This window comes from Elaeis guineensis, chromosome 13 (assembly GCF_000442705.2).
Source record: "Elaeis guineensis isolate ETL-2024a chromosome 13, EG11, whole genome shotgun sequence".
NCBI lineage: Eukaryota > Viridiplantae > Streptophyta > Magnoliopsida > Arecales > Arecaceae > Elaeis > Elaeis guineensis.
The window spans coordinates 60030722-60050248 of NC_026005.2; the positions used below are offsets into that span (position 1 = coordinate 60030722).

General features: G+C 41.4%; 1 long non-coding RNA gene across 2 annotated transcripts in view; it reads right to left on the minus strand.

Annotated features, from left to right (window-relative positions):
- Positions 1-750: 750 nt before the first annotated feature.
- LOC105060970 (uncharacterized) overlaps positions 751-19527 on the minus strand; it is a 32015-nt gene continuing 13238 nt past the window's right edge. The window contains exons 3-7 of one of the 2 annotated variants that reach the window (XR_012136394.1): positions 12407-12545; positions 3594-3795; positions 3181-3301; positions 1764-1976; positions 751-1568 (exon numbers count right to left, since the gene is read on the minus strand). This is a non-coding gene — a long non-coding RNA (uncharacterized lncRNA). The remainder of the gene's footprint in view (positions 1569-1763; positions 1977-3180; positions 3302-3593; positions 3796-12406; positions 12546-19527) is intronic. The other variant, XR_834512.4, reaches the window with a different exon arrangement.

The window sequence follows — 19527 nt, forward strand, 5'->3', positions numbered from 1 at the left end:
GCTCTGGGTCATTGTCTTCATTTATATAAATTTCTGTGATAATCTACTGGAAGTTTTGTGTCATCCTGGAGATTCTATCTAGGTGTCTAAGTGCTTCTTCCATTATTGTTTCTGTCTTGCTTGAGTGCACAAATTCTAGAAAAAGAGTCAGTTTTAGGGGACTTTGTTTCCGTCTGTTCTCCATTCCTCAATTTGAAACGCACGCTTTGAAAGAACCACCTATGGGTTTTCAAAATATCTTTCCAGCGGGAGGAGGCTTGGAGTGTTGTTGAAGCAGTTGCTACACTCAAGCTGCATCTTTTGGAAGTGATATTTTGTTCACCTACCAAGAAAAGTACACATTGAGCAGCAATTTGCGTTTCTTATGATGTTGTCAATAAAGATCCAATGATCCTCCAAAAGTGTACACCAATTTTGAAATTAATACAATCGGTGACTTTTGCATATGAAATTAACGACCAGTGAACTCAACCAACATTAATATTTCATTTTGAGACAGGTGAGATATTCAGTCTAACAGACTATGCCTGCATGACGAATCTTCCCCAATAAATATAATGAGCCATTTAACATTATATTCTCATCATATATTCTTCATGGCTCTGATCTTGGTTGCTTGCTTTTCAATTATTTTGTTTTACCCAAGAAATTACATATTATTAACTATTCCTTGTTAACTCTGATGGTCATTTCTTTTTTCGTATTATTTCTTTATAAAAAATAGGAAATTACCTTTTCTTGCCATTGATATCAACAACTGGACAGCTTTCCGCTAGGGTGCACATTGACAACTACAACATCACTTGCACAAGTGGTTGGTTTCAAGCCACCCTTGCAGTCACGCTTCTAATAGGGCTGTACATTGACGACATACAACCACTTGCAGCCTTTTCACACGCTTTCAAGAGCCCAATCTTGCTAAACTTTACCTAACTAGGGCAAAAATTTCAACCAACCTAAGGTTGCAACCCATCGGTTCCCCAAGCCGAAAACATGTAGCACCTTGGCAAGCCATTCACCCCCTAATTCCTTTCAACCATTCATAAGAAAGACCAAAGTTCTCAATTTTGATAACCCAAACCCATACCTATTTAGTATGAGGTGTATCAAGTATTTTTCTTATAAAGATGGCCCGAAAATATCTTGACTTAATCCAAATGGAGTCCTACTGAGGGATGTAGTTTCAAACACGAGTGGTCTGAGATTTTGATGGAAAGTGATCATGCCCAAAGGAAACCACATTTTCTAAGAAACAGACATGTGGGGACCCTGTGCTTTTGACTTCAGAGAACACAAGCTTGTGTGGTATAATGCAACCCATCAGACTCACCAGTTGAGACAGACCAAACAGTTTTGACACAGGATGCGAGAGAACTTTCACCATCTGCCACTCCACAGCCTTGTCAGCAGTTACACTGTTAGTCAGACGAAAGCCAATGTGATGAAATACCAAACATAGAACTTGCAGCAGGACCACAAGGTGTGATCACATAGCAGTCTGGATCTCTCAACTTGTGCTGTCCTGACAAGCCATGTGGGATAGGTTTCTTCAAACACGTGACGGCGATCTGCGAGAATTATAGGAATATGACTGATTCATTCTTCATCTATCATCAGAACAGCATCTATTTTACAACATTCAAATTTAACAAAAAAATTGAGGATCCAACACCCGGACAACCAGCGGTCATACAAAATTGAGAGAATTCATGTGTTAACAAGGTAGCTTTTATGCAGGAATTTGGTCCATGCAGAATACTCACAAAAGCCCAGGAGGAGGAAGAATGAAGAGAATTTTGATGCCTCTTGCTTCTTTAGGATCTGCAAGTTTGGAAGATCTCAGCTTGCATTACATCAATTGGTGGGTGATCAAGTGCGTAATGCTTGGTGCCGAGATAGACACCTCTCTTTTCCAGAAGAGCCAAAGCCTCTTTTTGATCACATGTTGAAGAATAGAGCTTCAAGTACTCAATGTCCTGCATGCTCAAAAATAACAAGAATGGCTGAGAAGGACATGGAAAGACTATCACAACTTACGAAACCCTTATAAATGCCTACTTATTTATTGCAAGGATATGCAAGGATCGCAAACTGTTCATCTTTGAATGAAAGCGTTCAACAATGACTGCAAAAACAAAATGCACAGGGAGAGCAGCTAATTTGCAATAATGTCTGATTTGGATTCCATGCTGAATGTCTACAGCACGCACAGGTACACATGCATACTCAAGAACATGCTCATGCACACACATGCAAACACACCACTCATGCACAAACTCGCCAACCAGCCCACCCAAGCAACAAACCAAAACCATTTTCCATCTATTAAGGACGGGCTATATGGACATGAGAGCATGCCAAATGTACCCTCTGAATTCCCTGCCGGTATCAACAAAAAGCAGGCTCCAAGATGGCGGATGGAACTAATTCCAAACATCAAAAGAAATGCAAGTCTCAAGAGTGAGTCCCATCAAGCAAAGATGTAGGTAATCCCACTACTCTGAAGCACGCGAAAGTAAGGACTAAAGGCTTCAATTCAACTCCCTTGTTGTTTAGTTGGGAAGGTTTACTTCTAAAAGTAGATGGAAGTGAGTTCAAAAATTTGCAACTCAGCTAGGGATGCCCATTCAACTAGGAGTATTAAAGCTCTTTTAAAAGGTTGAAAAACTTCTTGCATCTTTAATGAAGTTCCAACAAATGCTCTACTACAGAAAGTCTCCGGTTAAAGTAGATATAGAGACTTGCAAAAAGAGTTGCAATATTGAATATTTAAAAAAAAAAAAAAAATCTGAGATGTCCGCCCCAGAGGAAAATGCAAACATGGTTAGTTTTAAAATATACCTAGCTGGATTGGCATATTAACTATAATAAAGAATGGCAACCCACGAATGCCGAAACAAATGACACATGAATGAAACACTTTTTCCTCACTGGTGCATCACATCGAGAGTAGAAACAAGGACTTCACTAGGGCCTAGTCCTGTATACAAGGGAATAACATTTAAGGTAACCTTAGACCAATCCCAAATTTATGTCATTGCATGTCATTCTATAGGATGTCTTATTTTTCCTCTACTGACTGACAACAAGAAAGAAATTATGTTCCAGGAATAATATACACAACACATAAATTATCTGCTTAAAAAAGGTAAAAACAATTAGCTTACCCATGACAGATACCTGCATGCCACTGCGAAATCACTCTAGCCTGGCTGAAGCAACCGGCTCATGTGATGAGGAAAAAATTTCACCAGGACAAAATAAAACTCCATCACTTGCGAAGGCCACATTGAAATCTTATCTGCATCATTAGAGTTTGCATTAAAATAGGTTAATCAATGCTACTATATTTGTCCCTCAACATTTGATGTTGTAAGTAAATGAGAAGATAATAGCAATACAAGACTATATATGGCTTTGATCAAAAAATGTTCAAGGGAAGGGAAGACAAGCAGAATTTAACACAAGAGTGAGCAGAAGGTCTGAAGATGAAAGGATGACATGAAATACAAAAGTAGCAAGATGAAATGTTAACAGAAGCAAATCCAAGAAAAAAATATAACCAAATAAAGTTTTTAATATCGAAAACTTACCACTCAGCACTAGCCACCATTAACTTCTCATAACAGTTTGGACCCCAATATACGAACCCTGTGCCACCCTCTTTCCAGACTCTCCACATCACTACATGGAGTCCGGTTCCATGCATGCCAAGATGCCAGTTTGGATGGGGATCGGAGGGCCCCATGCACACACATAAGTCCACCTCTCTTGCATGGGAGAATGGTGATTCAACTATGAACATACACATACAATCATACAATTATCAAAGATATGTACAATTCCATGGAATAATAACTAGTATATTGGAGCACAGGCCAAAGATTTCCTTTGAAACTAACACAGCAAAAAGAAGACAGTCTTATGCAATACATCAGCACTTTAGTTAACCATGCATGATTCAAGAATATCATCCAAATATCAGTATTAAGTACTGGAAAGCAGATAGATACTACTCATAGAGCTGATATAGAACACAAGGGTGGTAGAACTTATAATCACAAGAACAACATGGGAACAATTTGAAAAATCCATATGAAGCCGAAGAACCAGCAATTTGTTGGCGCTCCTCAACTGTCACTGCTAATTCTAGAAGCAAAATATGAAGAACATAATTTACAGAAGGAATCATGGATCCATTAGTTATTGACGTTATATGCATCTTGAGTCTAGAACCCTGTTGTGTGATTGCTGTCTGGAGCTGGTTGAGAATTGAGATGGTAGACCATATTCTCCTTGTGTCCAAAAGCTGTTCTACTATAAGGGTATGGCTGCTGTTGCCGCTATGAGCTCACTGCTAATTCTAGAAGCAAAATATGAAGAACATAATTTACAGAAGAAATCATGGATCCATTAGTTATTGACGTTATATGCATCTTGAGTCTAGAACCCTGTTGTGTGATTGCTGTCTGGAGCTGGTTGAGAATTGAGATGGTAGACCATATTCTCCTTGTGTCCAAAAGCTGTTCTACTATAAGGGTATGGCTGCTGTTGCCGCTATGAGCTCCAGTGGTGCCATGTCAGGAAGTCGATTGGGTGCACCTATGTATGCGAGCTGCCCTCCATTGCTGGAGGACCTGCAAGGAAAATGCTCTCGTCGGAGTGTCTGGCGAAAGACCCTCCGATGCTTAAGTTGGTTGGAGCTTAAGAAATAGTCGAAGGAGGAAAAAAAGTGAATAGGAGCAGGGCGCTAGCCTTTTTTCCGTAGAGTTCGGCCTCCTCCCTTTAGGGTCACCTTTTATGTTTTTATTTAGAGAGGATGGTGTAGGTTGTTATGCCAGAATTTAGTAGGCTGTTAGGACCTACGAGGCCACGATCTGATAGGCCATTGGGATTTGCCCACCACCCGATAATCTGGGTTGTTAGTCGTGCTTATAGATTGGGCCAGTTAGTCGTGGGCATGGGTCATATCCACATTCTGAAGATTATTGGAGAATCTCAGAAATCACTCGTACGACTAAGTGGACTAGGAACTTGGTATGAGGCTCCACCCAGGGCGTATGGGTGTTTACGCAAGTCGTCGGATGCTGTCGACCAGGTCCCGACTTTAGGATTGGTAACTGGCTAAGGTGAAGGTCAGGCAAAGACCAATGCCGTAGCACCGCCTTGTCTTGGGAGGCTGTCTAGTCTTGTTGGGCCATTAATGGATATTCAGCTTCAAGCCGAGGAGGAAAGGTTGAGTCCGACAACGGGTAATTCGCATAACAACTGCTATTTTTGATATCGCTCCCTCTACCAATGGATCCTTGGATGTTTTCTTTCTAGGCCTTAAGTAGGATTTTCAGAGTAGAGGTCTGCTAAATTACACCATTGTGAAGTGCTACATAGCTCACCATATTTGGGGTGCTAGGAATAGATGCATATTTGAGAATATTTGGCTTAGCCCAATGATGATCCTCATGAAAGCAGCCACACAAGCACAAGAATTCAATTCGAGCCCAAACATCCGAGGGATCTTTGATAGTAGGGGCCCCAATTATGCTATTTCAGCACTTTCTAAAGTGATTCAATTTACATGGGGCCCCTCAACCCCTTGTTACCTGAAGATCAACTTCGATAGCAACATGGTAAGTGGTGGTGCCAATGGAGGTGGGGGTTATGTCAAAGGACCAAACTCGACATTGATTCCTGCGGTGGTTTGCACCTGTTTGATACGTCCGTACCTTTGGCTGACTTGGAGGGAGCATGGGAAGGGCTTGTCTATGTCACATCTACATGGAGGGCTCGAAAATTTGTTCTTGAGGGAGACTCTAAGGCCATTATTAGTTGGATTATGAGCTGTATTAATCAGTCTGTGGGCACTCAACCCCTCTTAGTAGATATTTAGAAGATTAGTGCCTCCCTGAAGACCTTTGAAGCTAAATGTACCTTTTGGAAAGCTAACAGTGCAGCGAATTGCGTGGTATCCTATGTGCCCAACCATTCGAGTTTGGTAATTTGGGACTCTTCTGCCTTTATCCTTAGACCTTTTTGTGACATTTTGTTTCGACTCTTCTGGTTGCATCTAAACTCAAGCTATGTAATTCTGCTGCCTTACCAGAAGAAGGGAGGAGCGAAGGGACACCCATCCCTATAAGTATTCTTCAAATTGTCAGCACCATGCATGCTTCAGAATTTTTTTTTTGGACTGAATGATTTGAAACCAGGACCACGGTGGGTGCACATTCCAAGAAAGAACCTTGCAATTCATTTCAGGCTCTATATGCTTATTTTCAAGCAAGAAACAGAATCTTGGTTTTGGGTTCAGTTTCTATCAGGTCCATTAAAGTTTTTCCTTTTCCTTTTTTCCGTAAGCAAGGCCATCAAGTTTTAATTTCAACAATTTTGAAACGTTGGAATTTTTAGTCTGAGTTTCAGAGCCCCAGTCAGAAAAAGCAGATTATATAAGAACATGCTAGGCAAAATAATAAGAAAAGTAAACTAAGCCAAGAAAGCATATATCATTCAATATTTGAATGTTTTGCTTCATCCAGAATTATAGCATGCATTTTGAGCCATTTTCTGCTGAAAGGATGACCTTTTTGAAGAAAAAACATAATAAAAGCCAATAAAACTGTTAAAGAATGACATTACATGTCAGTTCAAAGTACAATATAATATTCAATTTTGTATATCATTCATTTTAGTTATTTAGTATAAAATATGTAAAATTTCCTTCTTTCCCTTCTATATTCTTAACTTGATCATGAATTTATTTGAACTTAACACCCAATAGCTTCCATTCTCAAAATTTGCACAAATATATGTTTAGTGCCAACAAATTCTTTTCAAAGGCAGATGTTTCAGGTTTGGGACAAACATTCAATATCTTAGCAAAGTGGAGGTGGGAGTTCATTTAACAACTCTAGCATGGAATGTTGTACCGTGTTAAACCAGCCGGTATACCCCGTACTGAGCTGGACCGACAGGAAACCGGCACGGTTCAGCCAGTTCAAACGGTATGCCGACGAATGAGGAAGAGAAAGAGAGGAAAAGTGAGAAAGAGAGAGGGAAGAGGAGAGGGAGGGAGGCGGGAGCTGCTAGAGGCCGACGGGGGCCTGCTGCGGCTATCGGAGGGCCGCAAAAGCATTCGCGGCTCGTTGGTTCGTCCAAGAGGACTTTGAAATGAGCAAGAAAGAGAGAGAAAGAAGGGGAGAGATCATCGGAGATGGAGCGGGCAGCGTCGCGGTCGCGAGCTTCGCCGAGGCCAGAGGAAGGGGTGGCAGAAGGGGTGCCTGCGGCATCGTGGTTGTGGAATAGGGGCGGTCGCCCTTGTTCACGCGACCTTTTTTTTAAAATGAAGATCAACAGTGAAGCCGACAAACCAATTGCTGGCTTCACTGTTTAAAAAGTTTTTTAAAAAAATTAGAATCAATGAAGCCGGCAAACCATTTGCCTGCTTCACTTAAGTTTCGATCAAGATATGCTGAACCGGTACCATCGGCCATATCAGCCGACCAACGGTACGGTTTGGTATGGTTTCGTACCATACCGAACCGACAAAGGCGAGCAGACCCGAACCGGAAGAAAAAAAGAGAGAAATAGAGAGAGAAATAGGAAGAAAGAAAAAGAGAGAGGGGAAGGAGCCGGCGGGGCCATCGAACGGCCTCTGGCTGGCCGTTGGAGGGCATAGTCCATGTACGTGGCGCCGCGGGATGAAAACAGGGACGACACCCCTGTTTCACAAATTTTTTTAAAAAATCTAGTTTTAAATGAAGTCGGCAAATAGTTTGCTGGCTTCATGATTTTTATTTTTTTTAATTTCTTAAGTCGGCAATTGGGTTGCCGACTTCATAAGTTTAAAACCAAAAAAAAAAAAGAAAAACCGAAACAGACAGTCGTCTGTTTCGAAAAAAATGCGGCTCCGCCCGCTCGACCGCCCTCAGGCCGTCGGTGTGGGCTCGCCGACCACCGGAGGCCTCGTGACGGAGGCACCGTTCATCCGGTAGGTCCCTCCTCCCCTCCGAGCACTCTCTCTCTTTTTTTCGCTCTCTTGAAAGCTCTATCGGGTGATACGGGACTTGAAAGCCCTCCGACGGCCGCAGCCGGCCACCGTCGGCCTCCGACGGCTCCCATCTCCCTTCCTCTCTCTCTCTTTCTTACTTTTCCTCTTTTTTTCTTCCATTCTGCCGGTGTACCGAATTTACCAGCCGAATCATTTCGGTTCCTCGTTGGTCTGATACGATACGGGGTGTACCGACCGGTTCGGCATAGTATGGAATCCTTGGTTTCGATTTTTAAAAATAAATCGTGAAATAGGGGCGTCGCGTGCGTGGACCGCGCCGTCCGGAGGCCAGCTAGAGGCTGTCTGGCGGCCCTGCCCCCTGCTTCCCCTCCCTCCTTTTCTTTCTTCCTCCCTCTCTCTCTCTATTTCTCACTTTTTCTTCCCCCAATTTGGGTCCGATGCCTTCATCGGTTCGTTGTCAGTTCGATATGGTACGAAACAATATCGAATTGTACTGTCGGCCGGCCGAAACGGCCGTCAGTACCGAGATGGCGAGCTTGAACTCTAGGATGCAAAATGATGTTATCAGAATCACAACCATCCATCAAATGTTCCACAACTTTTAAATTTTTCATGTACATTCCATGTGCCAAACACTAGCATGACCAAAACTGCCAAGCATTCCCCTGATTGCTCAAAATCAGATTTACAAACCCTTAAAAGCTAATTTCTTATATGCAAACTTCTTGCTTGTACCTTCCATTCCTGATAGCTTCATTCTTCATTTGCTCTATATTGTGGGAAGAAATTCAAGCATTCTTCCTTGGGACAGAATCCAAACCTTCAAACCTCCTCCACTACTATGTCCTCAGCTGGTGTAATTGCAAGGCTTCTTTATTGAGTCATCCTCACCCAACTATTCCTAACTTTACAACATATCTTCACATTTAACCTCTTCCATATTAGTCTTACTTGCTTGGGCATTTTTTCTACTCCATTTTGAACAGTACATTGAGTCATAATTTGATTCTATAATTTTCCACCCATAAAGTCATCAAGGCATGTGTTGGTTGCATAAAACCCTAGAAGCACTCCATTCATGTTGCTATAATTTTACTGGACCAGCTTTCATATTTTACAGTTCTCTTGTGAAAAAATCTGATTTTATGAAATTTAGAATATTGTGATGTCTCTTGGCCATTAGTTTTGACTGGCCATCATTTTCATTTCCATTTTCACAGAAACTGTTTTCTCTGTACACTGTGTGTTCCCTGCTAAGCATGATGGCTTGTATATCGTGCAGTAAACTTAATTTTTGCAATGGCCATCATACATGTTATCCTTCTTGGCATAGTCAATAGTCAATGACAAACAAAAAAGTCAAGGTAAATGAAGAATCAAATGTTATAGCAGGTGAAAACTTATATATTAAATAAAATAAGATGAGTAGTTGTCTTAATGTAACTTAGTAGGTGAAGGATTACTAAATAAAGTTCATGGCTAAGTGAAGAGTCATGGGAATCAAGGTTGTAAATCAATCCACACTACTCTGAGTTGACTAGGGCAACCTATAATAGTTAAAAAAACACTCATAGAATAACAACAACAACAATAAAAGATAGCCCCTGGAAATATCAGATTCTTGAGAATCTCAATCTGATAAAAATTATAGCAAGTTATTGTCCAACTTTTTATAACATTCAATTAGGACAATCACTTAAATGTTGTGGTTTGTGGCTTCAATACAAAAACCAACATAATGCAGCAGCCAAACTGGAAATATGGTACTTATTGCAAGTAATAACAAAGTAGAAGACTATTTGTCAGATCCAGACCACCAACTTTTTCTGATATATCAATGTATATTTTTTATCATTAAGAGATGAATCTGCTGTTGGAATTGAAAGGTGAATGAATGAGGTGCTGATGTAGCATACCCAGTGATGGGCACCCCAATGGATGTCGAGTTTACACAAAGCATGTAAATAAACATCCAAGTCTTTGGATTGACTTGGATGACCTGGTTCCATGATGGGAGCTTCATGAATATCATCAAGCATCATTGGAGTTTGTCGAGTTTTGGGTCTCAGTGTTATGTTTTTTTTATTTCAACTATATTTTTTGTTATAGACATGCTTTGTTCAGTATAATGTGAAAAGGACTAAATTTAAGTAACTAGTTTGGTCACATGTGTTATCTGGTTCATGGTACGGTAGCATAAACAGTAACACAGTACCATGTCTTTTTTAAGGCTTCTTTGTTTTAGGGTTTTTCATGAACGTCATATGCAGAATTTTTCATCCATGAAATCAAAGTTCTCTTTCTTTTTTCTTCATGTGAGGGGCATGGAATATGGATGTGAGGCCCTAGGGAGTAATTCCCAATGGAATCAGTATTATATCGGTTTGTTTTCTCTTCTTCCTCTTGAAAATATCTCCTCACAGAGTTTCTCTTTTCTTTCGTTTTCTTTTCCTTAGTTTCTACCACGTTACAGTCTAAAGCAAATACCCTTCTACCCTTGTCACCCCTCTCTTATAGCATTCACTTTACAATCATCAAGCAAAACCTATTTCAGGCCTTGATCTCTCTAAAACCTAATTCATGTGAGTCCAATCAGATCTGCAACTTTTGCATGCCTGTCAGCTCTCTTTCTTTTGTTCTAGAAAACCTAGATCTAGTCCTTGGAGCCCATGAATTCCTACTATAATCAAAAAGGTCTCAAATCTTGGACTGTTGTACATCTGCAAGCAGGAAACGGGAAAAGACTGGATTTGGACAGCGATTGCAGCATATCACCCAGCTGTATGAAGATCCATTGCTTTGCATCGTTCAATGAATTCCGATAATTTTAGATACTTCTGCTGCAAGATTATATGCTTTATTTGTGAAAAGCTATTGGCTGAATCTGATTTCTACAAGTGGTATTTAGGCATCTATTTCAAACATCTTTGAATAGGTTGCAATTTGAGTCCTAAGTCTGGTAGTTTCTTAATTTTAATTTCAAATTCTGTTTAGTGTTGCATAATATCGTAGTTTTTGATATTTGCATCCATAGAAATTAAGTTTGCATAAATTTGAATTAGGGTTTATCATATTTCTGTGGTCTGTATCATATTTTTAGTATCAGAACCTAGGTTTGTGTCATGACCACCCGTTGCAGGATACCTTATAGGGGAGATATGACCGATAGACTGAGAGAGGATGTGTTATGGGGATTTGCCAATGGTTAGATGCCATGCAAGTCCAGCAGGATCAGTTAGTGCATGACCTCATGAATACCAGGTGTATTTAACAGTCTTTAGTGGTCACTCCTAGTCCTAAAGCATACGGGACTGTGAAGAAGGTTTTGAACAACCTTGTCCTGAAGACAAGAATAATCACAAGCACAAGCACAATCCTGATCATGAATATGAGCCAGAGCACAGGCACGACCTAGGGCAAGATTCATTGCATCTAGAGCATGTTGATGAGATAGATCAACTCCCTAGGAATCACCCTAGCCCAACAAGTGCAGGTAACCACTATAGGGCACCAGATGTTGAGCACCCTCCAAAAGCAGGATTTTGTAGGGAATCTAGGCCACATTATGCAACTGTTGCGCTTGCATGGCCTGCATACCATGTATATGAGTTTGATAAAGGGACCTTTGGTCAGGGTAGCGGTGATGTTCATGATATGGGGACGACATCACAAAGAAAGTCAAGATTGAGCCCTAGATCTGGCAGGAAACTTGACTAAGACTTTTTAGTAATTTGTTATCTGACATGGGCCATTGGTATGATATGTCAGATTCCCTGATGGTTAGGTTTCCCAAGATGAAATTGATGAGGCAATTCAAGACTCACGGGCCAATGTCAAATAACAAGTTAAGCATCTATAACAGGATCTTATATAATTGGGAATAGATGAAGGAAAAGCTGAAATAAAAGTATCTTTCCAACAAATCAATTGACAGATGAGTTGTCCATGTTACACGACAGCAGCATCTCTGTCATTAAGTACATGAGTAGGTTCAATGAGCTGATGGTCTGCTTTTCGAAGAATATTTTCATTGAAAAAACCATTTAGCAACTATATTTCACTGTTCAAAACATATCCTTTTTATATTGAAGCATGTTAGATGTCAATGTGACAAGGAACACTTTGCGTGGCCTGATAAAAGACATGGGCATTATAAATTGTATCTACCTTATCTTAGGCACCATAATGACCAGTGTAGTCACTGTTCTAAAGTTGTATGAGTATGGCAAAGGCCTAAAATTGCATGAGGAATCTATTAAGATAGCTATTTTCTGTTTTACCAAATACTAATATCAAGCACCTTCGAAAAAGAAAAGGTTTAAACCACCAAGTTCTTTTCCTCAACATCAATTTTGGTCTGAAAAAAATGAATCTAAACCTTCAAACCTTTTGTTTTCTTACCTGGAGCACATGTTGTACGCAGGACAATGCTTAACTTATCATGGGCTCCTTAACTTTCCAAAACCATGAGACTACATTGCAACAATTACAGCTTTTGCCTATGAGGTAGAGAGCTCTTTCAAAGACGTGAATTCCTTCTCTGCGCTAGCACAAGCAGTTTTGAATTGAACTCTTGTATGAAGAGGTTTCGCACTGTAGCAACTCAAATATCTACTTCTTTTCTCATTCGTGTATCAATATTTGCACACTAATCTAAATTACCAAAGCAATGACCAACTTCATCCCATCAAAAGTTAAAATTAAAGTTGAAAGTAAGGCAGCCTATAAGATTGCAACAAAGTAATGACTGAAACTAATAACAAAAGTACTACAAATACACTGGAAGTGATAAGAAGAATATCAAGAAATTAGACCACTTCTTTAATACAAAACTTGACAATATTGAAGCAGAAAAACTTGTATAAATCAAAACATATAAAATCTTTGGGAAAAAAAAGAACTGATGGATGATGTGAAATGTTTATAATATGCATATATAAATAATCTTTAAAACAAGTATGAAAGCATTTAAAAGTGTAAGATATATTATGATCGAAACATACCAATATATCTCCATGTACATGTAACCCTTGAAAATGAACTAGTGTGTGGAATCGCTGAGTGCCAAAGGACATCATTTTAGGTAACATGCTTTAGAGACTAATGCATAAGACTTTTCTAACTAGACATTTGGATTTTAGTAAAGAAAGCACATAAAACCTTAAGATTTGAGAAAAATCTTGGCATTTTGAAGTTTATTTAACTTGGAGACAAAAAGGGAATGTTTTTTTGGAATTAAAGCTGGAAAATAAACTTTAAATTCCTAAGGAATTGAAATTTTAAGTGTTTTACTTGAATTCACAGAGAGTACTTCCTTAGTTACATATAAGTCACCAACTTTCAATACCTCCCCACCCAACCAACTTAACCCACCTACTTAGGCAACCAATCTAAGTAGGTGATTGATCTTAGAGGCCCCACTTTTCACTGATCGACCTAGGAGGTGGAGGGACCACCATAATAATATGGGCCGAACATGACTTGGATCGCCTCTCCTAGCCTATTGTGAGGAAATACACCTCAAAATTCGATCCACAAGAAGCCCATAGTGAGATCTAGGACGATGAATGGAGTCCAATGAGCCCAAGAACAGCCCAAATAGAGTCCAGATAGAGAAGTTATGCGTGAAAGAAGATAAAGAGGTAGGCTGGTAGGGCCCATGAATGATAGATGGGCCCATGGACGGCAGACGCACGGGCCAGCCACGCGTGGGCATGCGGCCTAGCAGGCATGCAGCCCAACAGGCACGCGGCCCAGCACGTAGGGGGTGCGGGAGCCGGCCGCGAGCGCACAGCCCAGTGCGGGCATGCTCGGGCACGTGCGGCCCAGGCCCAGACGACACGCGCGGGCACAGCCCAGGCTACCCTGGTGCAGTCCACTAGGCACTCGCATGGTCCATGCGTGAGCGAGCGAGGAGTGCTGACGTGGCGAGTGACTGGCAAGCCGATGCATGGCAGGTTCACACGGGCGCAATTCAGCCTCGGTGCACACGCGGTCCACGAGTGATTTTGCACGATTCGACGGCTCTGGAGCGAGCCATTCGTGATTAAACAGTTGAGGATGACTCTGGACGTGATCAGGCTTGATCTGAGGCTATAGTACGCGATCGGACGGCTCTGATGCGAGCCGATCACGATCAGACGGCCACGGATGGTTCTAGGATTGATTGAAACTCAGTATTCCTAGTGTAATAGTATTTTTGAGATTCTGAAACCTATATAGCTTCGATTGACGAGCCATTTGTTGCGTTGGAAAGCTGATGACGTCCTGATCGTGCAGAGGAGACATCAGAGCCAAGGAGAGGCCTTGGCAATCATCGAGAGAGAGTTCAATGTGCGTTGAGGGTGTGCAGCAGGCAGAGCAGACACTGTAGAGCACCGACAGGGGATCGGGGGCCGAGCAGAACATCAGACAGAGTAGCTGCGGTGAGGCATGATGTAGCGGCTTCCACAGAAAGCATCCAGGGACGTCGAGGATCCTGATACTGGCAGGCCTGTGAGAGGTCTCCTTGGAAGATTTTGAGAGAGCTTTTGTGAGGATAGCTTCTAGTTGAGAGAGGTGTGTATACAAAGAGTTGAGTGGATGTTTTTCTCTTGCATTGTTTCTTTCTCCTAGTGAAGCTTGCATGCCTCGTGAAGATAGCACTTGAGCTGCTCCACGTACTTGATTGTATGTTCTCTGTTTTGTTTCTTCTTTCTTCCTACTGTGATGCATGTATCGAAAAGATCCTATGGAGGTGGTGTCCTGGCCAGACATCCACAATAATTGAAATCAGAGCCAAGGTGGTACCAATGCGAGGTTGCGGTGATGGTGAGCAAGATTGAAGATGAAGAAGACAGGCGCAATTAAGGTAGAGATTGATCGTGGAAGGTTGATCGATGCTCTCTTGTACAAGGAGAAGCCGTCTAGATGGAGGATGCCAACGGGAGCCCAGTGCGAGGTAGAGCTCCAAATGAAGATGGATCGGACATGAGACGAGAGACTCGGGAGGATGAGCGACGTCGCACGAAGGCTACCCCGAGCAGATTTCAGATCAGAAGGTGCTGTGAGGTGCACAGCATATGACGGAGATGGGATCGAGCGACTTGGCTCAACTCCTATGTTTGTCCATCTATGAGTAGCAGACGTTTATCTCAGGGCATGGGGGCGAGATTCAGAAGCTCTCAAAGTCAGATAGAGACCGAATATCGAGTCGAGGTGGAGATTGTTAGAAAATATACCTCAAAATTCGATCCATAAGAAGCCCACAACGAGATCTAGAACGATGAACGAAGTCCAATGAGCTCAAGAACAGTCCAAACGGAGTCCAGATAGAGAAGTTACATGCGAAAAAAGCGAAGAGATTGGCTGGTAGAGCCCACGGACGGCAGATGGGCACATAGGGTGCATGGGCCCGCAGACGCGCGGACCAGCCATGCGTGGGCGTGCGGCCCAGCAGGTGCGTGGCCCAGCACGCAGGGGGGCACGCGGGCCGGTGTGGGCGCGCTTGTGCGCACGCGATGCGCGGCCCAGGCCCAAGCGACGTCTGCGGGCGTGGCCCAGGCGACCCTAGCGCGATCCACCGGGTGTTTGCACGGTCCATGCATGGGCGAGCGAGTAGCGGGCAAGGAGCATTGATGTGGCGGGTGACTGACGAGCCGATGCACAGTAGGTTCATGCAGGTGTAGTTCAGCCTCGGTGCATGTGCAGTCCACGAGTGATTTTGCACAATCCGACGGCTCTGAAGTGAACCGTTCATGATCGAACGGCTGAGGATGACTCCGAGCATGATCAGGCTTGATCTGAGGCTATAGTGCGCGATCGAACGGCTCTAGCGTGAGTCGATTATGATTGGATGGTCATGGATGGTTCTAGAATTGATTGGGACTCAGTATTCCTAGTGTAACAGTATTTTTGAGATTCTGAAGCACATATAGCTCCGATTGACGAGCCATTTATTACGTTGGAAAGATGATGACGTCTTGATCGTGCAGAGGAGATATCAAAGCTGAGGAGAGGCCTTGATAGCCATCGAGAGAGAGTCCAATGTGCGCTGAGGGTGTGCAGCAAGCAGAGCAGACACTGCAGAGCACCGACAGGGGATCGGGGGTAGAGCAGAACGTCAGATAGAGCAGCTGCAGTGAGACATGATATAGCGCCTTCCACAGGAAGCATCCAGAGACGTCGAGGATCCTGATACTGGTAGGCCTGTGAGAGGGTCTCTTTGGGAGATTTTGAGAGCTTTTGTGAGGATAGCTTCTAGTTGAGAGAGATGTGTATACAAAAAATTGAGAGTGGGTGTTCTCCTCTTGTATTGTTTCTTTCTCCTAGTGAAACTTACATGCCCCGTAGAGGCAGCACTTGGACTGTTTCATGTACTTGATTATGTTCTCTGTTTTGTTTCTTCTTTCTTCCTACTGCGATGCATGGTATCGAAAAGATCCTATGAAGGTGGTGTCCTGGCCAGACATCCACAACACCTATAAATAGAAGCAAGAAGCATGACCGCGTATGCAAGGAGGGAAAGGATGCCTAGGCTAGAAGAAGAAGAAGAGGAAGAAGAAATTCTAGATCAAGGTTTTGGGTTAATTTTCTTCATTTTGGCAAGTAACTCTCTATGGCTTTGGATTCAAGTTGGTTTGATTTTTGTTTTGGATCTTAAGAGTTAGTGAAGTTTATTCATGATTTTGAAATACTAAGATATGTGGCCGTTTCAAAATCTATGGTTTTCCATTTAAGTACAACTTCTATCCTTTGATTCCAAGTCTAACTTGTGCAGCTTAGATCTTCTTTTGAATAAGTTAATTTCAAAAGCTATCCAATGTAAATCATGTTTTAAAAATATAAAACGCAGTCCAAGGAAGGCTGAATCGATCCCGATACCCATACCGATTGACAATTGATTTGGTACGGTACTGGTTCGGTACCATATCGACACTCAATATGGCAGGGTGTGCTGGTCAAACCAGCATGCCATTTTTTTTCTTTGTTTTTTATTTTTCAGATATTTAATCAATTTTTCATGCTTTTCTTGGATGATTTTAAGTGCAAATTAATATTTGTTGATGTTATTTGATATTTGTATCACTTCAGCACATCCTTAACCACATGTGATGTGGATCTGAATCTGACATGATGTTATGTCAGAGAAGAATAGCATTACAAGTTTCAACATACAGCCTATGGATAGTGTTACAAGGATTGGATATTATTTAACCCTAAAGTGCTTAAATCAACCAAAAAAATAAAAAATAAAAAATAAAAAATCAATACATACCAAGATTTAGAATCACATTGAGCATCGATCTCATTTATAAATATCTAGATCGTTACATAATCAGGAAGAACATCAGCCCATCCTTCTAACCTTGCAGCACTGTAGTCCTCTGCACTCATTTCACAAGGTATGCATGTTGGATTGCAGCTTGTCTCAGATCTCTCGTTGAAGTTCTGGCTCTTAGATATTTCCTCGAGCTGATAGTATGACTATAGAAAGGTCCATCCGAATATGCCGGCAACGAAATCCGATCCATAAGATGTTGCGGACTGCATAGGATGGTAGCCACTGAAAGATGATGATACCTTGAATGCACCATATCCATATCCGTATGGATCATAAGCTGATCGTGGCTACGAATTAAGAGAATTCAAAATACGATGATGAACCTGATACATCTATGGATCCAACTCCATGTGTGAGGTCATCTATAGTTGTATGATATCCTAAATAACCTCGAGAAGCCTATCTTCTGCATGATATCCATGTGTGAGGTCATCTATGGCTCTATCGGTTCATACATCATGGTCTCTATCTTACGTGGCATGCATAAACCGAAACTCACTAGTAAATCAAAGACTACCTTATCATTGTGTCATAAACGATGGTCTCCTGTCCTTCGCTCCCTCGATTATTAGATCCATGACTATCAACAGAACTATCATCACCACTCTTCCTGATCTCTAAATCTGAGTAAACTGAGTCAACTGACTACTCCATCCTCCCTGTCAGCACTGCAACTATCTTTCTTTTTTCTGTCTCTGCATTGAGTAGCTACTTGCCCTCTCGTCATACCTCACTCTGTCTGGCTATGCTGCGAGGATGGATATTATGGCTGATTAGCTGGAAGCCTGCATCGGATGTTGCTACTTGCCCCTTGCTCAACATCCACCCTAACTTCGCTAGCTACGAAACTAGTTGATCGTAGAGGCGATCCTGGCTCATTAAGCTCCAACTCTTATTACTGATCCAGAAGCTATTCGATCCTAGATCCTCCTCATCATTAACGAAGTCATTTGCAGTCAGACGTGAATACTTCAGCTCAACTTCCTCTTGAATGCTTTGAGCCTCAACTTCAAATTATAATAAACATATATAGATTGTTAAGGTATTTCTTCGTCAGACGATTCCTCTACATGATGTGGATAAGGGTGAAGGTTGATCAATTGCATTTACAACTACTCGAGAAGACCATCTGGGAGAGGATTTAGATGGCAAGTCACTTCAGATTTCTTGCCGCCAACCCAAAATGAACCTATCATTCAGCTACAAAAGCATTAAAATTAAACAAAATTAAAAATAAAATGGTATCATATTAGACTTATTTGTAGCTATGTAATATTGAATAAGAGTTATTATCATTTATATATAATCTATCTGGATATATCTTATTTTTGTCTATAATCACCCCATCAGCTCCAAAGGTTTTGATGCCCTCCCTAAATATATTCATTTGTAAAAAATATATTTGTTATAATGTGTTACTCGTCAAAAATATAGCTAAATCAACAAAACCACTCAACTTAACTTACTTTTTTTAGGCACATAGCTACAATTTTTGGATCGGGCTCCATCTTGTATATCACATTTCATGGGACCGTCAGAAGCTCGTCATCCATGTCTATCTCAAGTACCATATACTGAAATTTCAGGTTCAAAGAGTAAGCTGCAGATAAATTTTAGAATTCGTTATATATTTGCATAAAAAATTTTTGGTTTTCTTTATTTGTTGCTTACCTACTAAATGCAAGTTCCTATCCATCTGATAGTCCCACTGATGCTCAATAACTTGGAGGTACTCATGGGTATGTTCGAATTTGCCAACTTGATTTGATCCTTTGCCCTCTCCATCATGTGATACAAGAAGCCCATTTGTAGATATCTTTCACTGTTCACGGCTCAAAGCACCTCATATAAAGACTTGATAGCTTTCACTATATTCTCAGTCTGCTATCAGAATGACTGTTTGTCTTGTCACTAAATTCTCCACGTGGTTCTTCCCGGTGCCTATCCTAGCATATCTATTCTTTTGCCATTTTGGATTGACAAACATCTAACATAGGCATTCTTTCTTGTCAATAAAGTTATCAAGTGCTATATAATTCATAGCGAACCAAATGATACCTGATCTCAATATGTCTCTCTCTGTATACCTCCATATCAAATGATAAGATCTATGTATGGTTGTAGATGAATCTAGTAATAGTGTGTGCTGAGTCCACAGTCTTTTGCACCCTACTAAACTTCCCTATGTCCATCAACATCA